At 37.1% G+C, this 10490-nt stretch overlaps 1 long non-coding RNA gene across 1 annotated transcript; it reads left to right on the top strand.

Moving 5' to 3' along the window:
• Positions 1 to 6553: 6553 nt before the first annotated feature.
• On the top strand, positions 6554 to 10155 carry LOC116662500. The gene is made up of 2 exons (XR_004318460.1): positions 6554 to 6662; positions 10117 to 10155. It is a non-coding gene; the product is annotated as an uncharacterized LOC116662500 (long non-coding RNA).
• The last annotated feature ends 335 nt before the right edge of the window (positions 10156 to 10490 follow it).

Genomic DNA, 10490 nt, shown 5'->3' on the forward strand with positions numbered 1-10490 from the left:
GATGTGTAATTCACATGCTAAGAACTCAGCAGTGTATATTGGTTGAATCCGTGGTGCATGTACCGTTTTCAGAACACGGAATGTTACGGTGATGGTATCTATGAAAATGAGATGTCTATTGGATAGAACATGCTCCAAGAGTGTTTTTCTGCGGAAACTTCCTGATTTTCTTAACTGACGTTAGGAAAACCTGCGAAATCTAAGTAAATGTTTCTAGGTGTAAATATGCCTTGTATTGTGGTTGAAAAATCGGTAATCCTCATGCTCACGGTCATTAAATAATGTTTGTCAAAGCCGTGATGAATGTAACGTTTTCGGAACACGGAATGTCTCGGTGAGTGAAACTCTGAAAATTACAATTCTACTGGATAGAACTCGCTTGAATTGAATGTTTCTGTGAAAATTTCATGATTTTTGAAACTGGATGTAAGGAAAAACCTGCAAAATCAGAATAACTACTTCTAGGTGTAAATATGCCTTGTATGGTGGATGAAAGTTCGGTAATCCACATGCTCACACTCATTAAAGAATGTTTGTCGAATTCGTGATGCATGTAACGTGTTTGGAATACGGAATGTCATAGTGAAGGAAACAATGTAAGTTACATGTCTATTGGGTAGAACTCGCTTGAAGAGAATTTTTCTGCGAAATGTGCCTCATTTTCAAAACTGCCATTAGGAGAACCCTCTGAAATCTGAGAAAATGCTTCTAAGTGTCAATATGCCTTGAATGGTGAATGAAAGTCCGGTAATCCACATGTTAATAACAGTGTAGTAATTATTTTTTAAACCGTGATTCATGTAGCGCTTTTGGAAAACGGAATTTCACGTTAATGAAACGATGTAAATTACAATTCTATTGAGTAGAACGAGCTAGAAGAGAATGTTTCTGCGAAAATTGCATGATTATCGAATCTGAATTTTGGAAAAAGCTGCAAAACGGGAGTCAATATTTGTAGGTGTAAATGTGCCTTTATGTTGCAAGAAAGTTCGGTAATCCACATTGTCACAACATACTAAAGAATCTTTTTCTAATCCGTGATGCATGTACCGTGTTCAGAACGTGGAATTTCACGGTAATTGAAACAATGTAAATTACTTCTCTATTGGGTAGAACTCGCTCTGAGAGTTTTTTCGGCGAAAACTTCATCATTTTTGAAACTGGCATTTGCAAAACGCTGCAAAATCTGAGAAAATACTTCTAAGAATGAATATTCAATGTATTGTGATGAAAGTATGGTAATCCACATGCTAACAAATTTGTAGTGAATATTTGTCGAATCCTTTATGCATGTAGCATGTTCGGAACACGGAATTTCACGGCCAGGGAATTTATGTAAATTATATTTCTCTTGGTTAGAAATCACTCCAAGAGATTTTTCCTGAGAAATCGGCCGGATTCTCGAAACTGGCGATAGGAAAACCCTGCGAACTCAGATTAATAGATTCTCGGTGTAAATATGCCTTGTATGGTGGATGAAAGTTCGGTAATCCGCATGCTAACAACTCTGTACTGAATATTTGTCGAATCCGAGATACGTGAAGCGTGTTTGGAACACAGAATATCACGGTGAGCGAATCTATGTAAAATACATATCTCTTTGGTAGAACTCGCTCCAAGAGATTTTTCTGGGAAATCTGCCTCATTTTCGATACTGGCGTTTGATAATACACACAAAATCTGAGAAAATGCTTCAAAGTGTCAATATGCCTTGTATTGTGATGGAAGTCCGTAAAACCACATGCAAACAATTCTGTGGTGAATATTTGTAGAAAGCGTTATGCATGTAGCGTGATCGTATCACAGAAATTCCCGGCGATGGAATCTATGTAAATTACACGCCTATTGGTTAGAATTCGCTCCAAAAATGTTTCCCTCAGAAAACGGCCTGATTTTCAAAACTGGCATTAGGAAAAAGCTGCAAATTCAGAGTTAATGATTCTAGGTGTAAATATGCCATGTATGTTGGATGAAAGTTCTGTAATCTACATGTTCACAACTCATTCGAGAAAGTTTGTTGAAACCTTGATGCATGTAGCGTGTTCGGAAATTGGAATGTCACTGTGAGGAAAACTATGTAAATTACATTTCTATTGGGAAGTACTCACTCCACGAGAATTTTTCTGCGTATCTGCCTCCTTTTCAAAACTGGTATTAGGAAAAACTTTCGAAATATGAGAAAATGCTTCAAAGTGTCAATATGGCTTTTATGGTGGATGAAAGTTCGGTAATCCTTATGCTAACAACTCTGTAGTGAATATTTGTCGAATCCGTGATGCATGTAGCTTTTTCGGAACACGGAATTTCACGATGACGGGTTCTATGTAAATTGCATGTCTATTGGGTAGAACTCGCACCAAGAGGATTTTTCTGCAAAAACTGCATGATTTTAGAAACTGACATTATTAGAAATCTACTAAATCAGAATAAAACTTTCTATGTATAAATATGCATTGTCAGTTGGTTGAAAGTTCGGTAATACACATGTTCACAACTCATTAAAGAATGTTTGTTGAATCCGGGATGCATGGAACCTGTTCAGAAAACGGAATGTCACGGTGAGTGAAACTAGGTAAATTACATATCTTTGGGTACAACTCGCTCCAAGAGCATTTTTCTGCCAAATCTGCCTCATTTTCAAAACTGGCGTTAAAACTAATCTGTGAAATCTGAGAAAATTCTTCAAAGTGTCAGTAAGCCTTGTATGGTGGATGAAAGTGCTGTAATCTACTTGCTAACAACTCTGTAGTGAATATTTGTCGCATCCGTGATGCATGTAGCGTGTTCGGAACACGGAATTTCACGGTGAGCGAATCCATGTAAATTACACGTCTATTGGTTAGACCCGCTCCAAGAGGTTTTTGCCGTGAAATCTGCCTCATTTTGGAAACTGGCGTTTGGGAAGCTCTGCGAAATCAGAGAAAATGCTTCAAAGCATCAATATGCCTTCTATTTTGATGAAAGTCCTGAAATCCACATGCAAATAACTCTGTAGTGTATTTTTGTCGAATCATTTCTGCATGTATCTTGTTCCGAACACGGAATTTCACGGTGAGCGAATCCATGGAATTTACATATCTATTGGATAGAACACGCTCCAACAGTTTTTTCCTTTGTAAACTGCCTGATTTTCGAAACTGCAATTAGGAAAAAGCTGCGAACTCAGAGTTAATGTTTCTAGGTGTACATATGCCTTGTACAGTGGATGAAAGTTCTGTAATACACATGTACACAACTCTTTAAAAATGTTTGTCAAATCCATGATGTATGTAGCCTGTTCGGAACACGGACTGTCACGGTGAGGGAAACTAGGTAAATTACATATCTATTGGTTAGAACACGCTCCAGGAGCATTTTACTAGAAAATCTGCCTCAGTTTGGAAACTGGTGTTATGAAAACGCTGCAAAATCTGAGTAAATTCTTTAAGGTGACAATATGTCTTCAATGGGTTATTCAAGATGTGTAATTCACATGCTAAGAACTCAGCAGTGTATATTGGTTGAATCCGTGGTGCATGTACCGTTTTCAGAACACGGAATGTTACGGTGATGGTATCTATGAAAATGAGATGTCTATTGGATAGAACATGCTCCAAGAGTGTTTTTCTGCGGAAACTTCCTGATTTTCTTAACTGACGTTAGGAAAACCTGCGAAATCTAAGTAAATGTTTCTAGGTGTAAATATGCCTTGTATTGTGGTTGAAAAATCGGTAATCCTCATGCTCACGGTCATTAAATAATGTTTGTCAAAGCCGTGATGAATGTAACGTTTTCGGAACACGGAATGTCTCGGTGAGTGAAACTCTGAAAATTACAATTCTACTGGATAGAACTCGCTTGAATTGAATGTTTCTGTGAAAATTTCATGATTTTTGAAACTGGATGTAAGGACAAACCTGCGAAAACAGAATAACTACTTCTAGGTGTAAATATGCCTTGTATGGTGGATGAAAGTTCGGTAATCCACATGCTCACACTCATTAAAGAATGTTTGTCGAATTCGTGATGCATGTAACGTGTTTGGAATACGGAATGTCATAGTGAAGGAAACAATGTAAGTTACATGTCTATTGGGTAGAACTCGCTTGAAGAGAATTTTTCTGCGAAATGTGCCTCATTTTCAAAACTGCCATTAGGAGAACCCTCTGAAATCTGAGAAAATGCTTCTAAGTGTCAATATGCCTTGAATGGTGAATGAAAGTCCGGTAATCCACATGTTAATAACAGTGTAGTAATTATTTTTTAAACCGTGATTCATGTAGCGCTTTTGGAAAACGGAATTTCACGTTAATGAAACGATGTAAATTACAATTCTATTGAGTAGAACGAGCTAGAAGAGAATGTTTCTGCGAAAATTGCATGATTATCGAATCTGAATTTTGGAAAAAGCTGCAAAACGGGAGTCAATATTTGTAGGTGTAAATGTGCCTTTATGTTGCAAGAAAGTTCGGTAATCCACATTGTCACAACATACTAAAGAATCTTTTTCTAATCCGTGATGCATGTACCGTGTTCAGAACGTGGAATTTCACGGTAATTGAAACAATGTAAATTACTTCTCTATTGGGTAGAACTCGCTCTGAGAGTTTTTTCGGCGAAAACTTCATCATTTTTCGAAACTGGCATTTGCAAAACGCTGCAAAATCTGAGAAAATACTTCTAAGAATCAATATTCAATGTATTGTGATGAAAGTATGGTAATCCACATGCTAACAAATTTGTAGTGAATATTTGTCGAATCTTTATGCATGTAGCATGTTCGGAACACGGAATTTCACGGCCAGGGAATTTATGTAAATTATATTTCTCTTGGTTAGAAATCACTCCAAGAGATTTTTCCTGAGAAATCGGCCGGATTCTCGAAACTGGCGATAGGAAAACCCTGCGAACTCAGATTAATAGATTCTCGGTGTAAATATGCCTTGTATGGTGGATGAAAGTTCGGTAATCCGCATGCTAACAACTCTGTACTGAATATTTGTCGAATCCGAGATACGTGAAGCGTGTTTGGAACACAGAATATCAAGGTGAGCGAATCTATGTAATATACATGTCTCTTCGGTAGAACTCGCTCCAAGAGATTTTTCTGGGAAATCGGCCTCATTTTCAAAACTGGCGTTTGATAATATACTCAAAATCTGAGAAAATGCTTCAAAGTGTCAATATGCCTTGTATTGTGATGGAAGTCCGTAAAACCACATGCAAACAATTCTGTGGTGAATATTTGTAGAAAGCGTTATGCATGTAGCGTGATCGTATCACAGAAATTCCCGGCGATGGAATCTATGTAAATTACACGCCTATTGGTTAGAATTCGCTCCAAAAATGTTTCCCTGAGAAAACGGCCTGATTTTCGAAACTGGCATTAGGAAAAAGCTGCAAATTCAGAGTTAATGTTTCTAGGTGTAAATATGCCATGTATGGTGGATGAAAGTTCTGTAATCTACATGTTCACAACTCATTCGAGAAAGTTTGTTGAAACCTTGATGCATGTAGCGTGTTCGGAAATTGGAATGTCACTGTGAGGAAAACTATGTAAATTACATTTCTATTGGGAAGTACTCGCTCCACGAGAATTTTTCTGCGTATCTGCCTCCTTTTCAAAACTGGCATTAGGAAAAACTTTCGAAATATGAGAAAATGCTTCAAAGAGTCAATATGGCTTTTATGGTGGATGAAAGTTCGGTAATCCTTATGCTAACAACTCTGTAGTGAATATTTGTCGAATCCGTGATGCATGTAGCTTTTTCGGAACACGGAATTTCACGATGACGGGTTCTATGTAAATTGCATGTCTATTGGGTAGAACTCGCTCCAAGAGGATTTTTCTGCAAAAACTGCATGATTTTAGAAACTGACATTAGGAGAAATCTACTAAATCAGAATAAAACTTTCTATGTATAAATATGCATTGTCAGTTGGTTGAAAGTTCGGTAATACACATGTTCACAACTCATTAAAGAATGTTTGTTGAATCCGGGATGCATGGAACCTGTTCAGAAAACGGAATGTCACGGTGAGTGAAACTAGGTAAATTACATATCTTTGGGTACAACTCGCTCCAAGAGCATTTTTCTGCCAAATCTGCCTCATTTTCAAAACTGGCGTTAAAACTAATCTGTGAAATCTGAGAAAATTCTTCAAAGTGTCAGTAAGCCTTGTATGGTGGATGAAAGTGCTGTAATCTACTTGCTAACAACTCTGTAGTGAATATTTGTCGCATCCGTGATGCATGTAGCGTGTTCGGAACACGGAATTTCACGGTGAGCGAATCCATGTAAATTACACGTCTATTGGTTAGACCCGCTCCAAGAGGTTTTTGCCGTGAAATCTGCCTCATTTTGGAAACTGGCTTTGGGAAGCTCTGCGAAATCAGAGAAAATGCTTCAAGCATCAATATGCCTTCTATTTTGATGAAAGTCCTGAAATCCACATGCAAATAACTCTGTAGTGTATTTTTGTCGAATCATTTCTGCATGTATCTTGTTCCGAACACGGAATTTCACGGTGAGCGAATCCATGGAATTTACATATCTATTGGATAGAAACACGCTCCAACAGTTTTTTCCTTTGTAAAACTGCCTGATTTTCGAAACTGCTATTAGGAAAAAGCTGCGAACATCAGAGTTAAATGATTTCTAGGTGTACATATGCCTTGTACAGTGGATGAAAGTTCTGTAATCTGCATGCAACCAACTCTGTAATGAATATTTGTCGAATCCGAGATACATGAAGTGTGTTTGGAACACAGAATATCACGGTGAGCGAATCTATGTAAAATATATGTCTCGGGTAGAACTGGCTCAAAGAGAGTTTTCTACGAAATCTACCTCATTTTCGAAACTGGTAATTGAAAATCTCTGCAAAATCAGAGGAAATGCTTCAAAGTGTCAATATGGCTTTTACGGTGGATGAAAGTTCGGTAATCCTTATGCTAACAACTCAGTAGTGAATATTTGTCGAATCCGAGATCCATGAAGCGTGTTCGGAACAGGAATTTCACGATGTCGTGTTCTATGTAAATTGCATATCTATTGGGTAGAACTCGTTCTAAGAGGATTTTTCTGTGAATACTGCATGATTTTAGAAACTAACATTAGGAGAAATCTACAAAATCAGTATGAAATTTCTATGTATAAATATGCATTGTAAGGAGGATGAAAGTTCGGTAAAACACGAGTTCACAACTCATTAAATAATGTTTGTTGAACCCGTGATACATATAACGTGTTCAGAACACGGAATGTCACGGTGAGTGAAACTAGGTAAATTACATAACTTTTGTGTACAACTTGCTCCAAGAGCATTTTTCTGCGAAATCTGCCTCATTTTCACTCCTGGCGTGAAATCTAAGCTGTGAAATCTGAGAAAATTCTTCAAAGCATCATTAAGCCGTGTGTGGTGAATGAAAGCACAGTAATCCACATGCTAACAACTCTGTAGTGAATATTTTTCGAATCCGATATACATGAAGCATGTTCGGAACACGGAATTTCACAGTGAGCGAATCCATGTAAATTACAAGTCTATTGGATAGAATGTGCTCCAAGAAATTTTTGCCATGAAATCTGCTTCATTTTTAAAACTGGCATTTGGAAAGCTCTGTGAAATCACAGAAAATTCTTCTAAGCATCAATATACCTTGTATTGTGATGAAAGTCCTATAATCCGCATGCAAACAACTATGTAGTGTATTTTCTCGAATCCTTTCTGCATGTAGCGTGTTCGATACACGTAATTTCACAGAAGGAGAATCTATGTAATTTACATACCTATTGAGTAGAACATGCTCCAAAAGTTTTTTCCTTTGAAAACTGCCTGATTTTTGAAACTGCTATTAGGACAAAGCTGCGAACTCAGAGTAAATGTTTCTAGGTGTAAATATGATTGTATGGTGGATGAAAGATCCGTAATCCGCATGCAAACAACTCTGGAATGAATACTTGTCAAATCCGAGATACATGAATCGTGTTCGGAACAAAGAATATCACGGTGAGCGAATCAATGTAAAATATATGTCCCTTGTGTAGAACACGCTCCTAGATATTTTTCTGCGAAATCTGCCTCATTTTCGAAACTGGCATTTGAAAATCTCTGCAAAATCAGAGAAAATGCTTCAAAGTTTCAGTATGCCTTGTATTGTGATGGAAGTTCGTAAATCCACATGCAAACAAATCTGTGGTGAATATTTGTAGAAAGCGTTATGCATGTAGCGTGATCGTATCACGGAAATTCCCGGCGAATGGAATGTATGTAAATTACACATCTATTGGGTAGATCTCGCTCCAAAATTTTTTTCTGAGAACACGGCCTGATTTTCGAAACTGGCATTAGGAAATAGCTGCAAATTCAGAATTAATGTTTCTAGGTGTAAATATGCCATGTATGGTGGATGAAAGTTCTGTAATCTATATGTTCACAACTCATTCGATAAAGTTTGTTGAAACCATGATGCATGAAGCATGTTCAGAAATTGGAATGTCACTGTGAGCGAAACAATGTAAATTACATTTCTATTGGGAAGTACTTGCTCCACGAGAATTTTTCTGCGAATATGCCTCATTTTCAAACCTGGCATTAGGAAAAAGTTTCGAAATATGAGAAAATGTTTCAAAGTGTCAATATGGCTTTTATGGTGGATGAAAGTTCGGTAATCCTTATGCTAACAAATCTGTAGTGAATATTTGTCGAATCTGTGATGCATGTAGCTTTTTCGGAACACGGAAATTCACGATGACGGGTTCTATGTAAATTGCATGTCTATTGGGTAGAACTCGCACCAAGAGGATTTTTCTGCAAAAACTGCATGATTTTAGAAACTGACATTATTAGAAATCTACTAAATCAGAATAAAACTTTCTATGTATAAATATGCATTGTCAGTTGGTTGAAAGTTCGGTAATACACGTGTTCACAACTCATTAAGAATGTTTGTTGAATCCGGGATGCATGGAACCTGTTCAGAAAACGGAATGTCACGGTGAGTGAAACTAGGTAAATTACATATCTTTGGGTACAACTCGCTCCAAGAGCATTTTTCTGCCAAATCTGCCTCATTTTCAAAACTGGCGTTAAAACTAATCTGTGAAATCTGAGAAAATTCTTCAAAGTGTCAGTAAGCATTGTATGGTGGATGAAAGTGCTGTAATTTCCTTGCTAACAACTCTGTAGTCGAATATTTGTTGAATCCGAGATGCATGCAGTTTGTTTGGAAACACGGAATTTCACGGTTAGCGAATCCATGTAAATTACATATTTATAGGTTAGAACCCGCTCCAAGAGGTTTTTGCAGTGAAATCTGCCTCATTTTCAAAACTGGCATTTGGAAAGCTCTGTGAAATCACAGAAAATGCTTCTACGCTTCAATATGCCTTGTATTATGATGAAAGTACTGTAATCCACATGCAAACAACACTGTAGTGTATTTTTGTCGAATACTTTCTGCAAGTAGCGTGTCGATACACGTAATTTCACAGTAAGAGAATCTATGTAATTTACATATCTATTGAGTAGAACATGCTGCAACATTTTTTTCCTTTGAAAACTGCCTGATTTTCGAAACTGCTATTAGGAAAAAGCTGCGAACATAGAATGAATGTTTCTAGTTGTTTATATGACTTCTATGGTGGATGAAAATTCGGTAATCCGCATGCAACCAACTCTGTAGTGTATATTTGTCGAATCCGAGATACATGAATTGTGTTTTGAACACAGAATATCACGGTGAGCGAATCTATGTATAATATATGACTCGGGTAGAACTGGCTCAAAGAGAGTTTTCTGCGAAATCTACCCCATTTCGAAACTGGCAATTGAAAATCTCTGCAAAATCAGAGAAAATGCTTCAAAGTGTCAATATGGCTTTTATGGTGGATGAAAGTTCGGTAATCCTTATGCTAACAACTCAGTAGTGTATATTTGTCGAATCCGAGATCCATGAAGCGTGTTCGGAACAGGAATTTCACGATGTCGTGTTCTATGTAAATTGCATATCTATTGGGTAGAAATCGTTCTAAGAGGATTTTTCTGTGAAAACTGCATGATTTTAGAAACTAACATTAGGAGAAATCTACAAAATCAGTATATAAATTTCTATTAATAAATATGCATTGTAAGGTGGATGAAAGTTCTGTAATACACATGTTCACAACTCATTAAAGTATGATTGTTGAATGCGTGATGCATATAAAGTGTTCAGAACACGGAACGTCACGGTGAGTGAAACTAGGTAAATTACATATCTTTTGGGTACAACTCGCTCCAGGAGCATTTTTAGACCAAATCTGCCTCATTTTCAAAACTGGCGTTAAAACTAATCTGTGAAATCTGAGAAAAGTATTCAAAGTGTCAGTAAGCATTTTATGGTAGATGAAAGTGCTGTAATCCACATGCTTACAACACTGAAGTGAATATTTGTCGAATCCGAGATGAATGCAGTGTGTTTGGAACACGGAATTTCACAGTTAGCGAATCCATGTAAATTACATATT

Source organism: Camelus ferus, unplaced genomic scaffold (assembly GCF_009834535.1).
Source record: "Camelus ferus isolate YT-003-E unplaced genomic scaffold, BCGSAC_Cfer_1.0 contig2409, whole genome shotgun sequence".
Lineage (NCBI taxonomy): Eukaryota > Metazoa > Chordata > Mammalia > Artiodactyla > Camelidae > Camelus > Camelus ferus.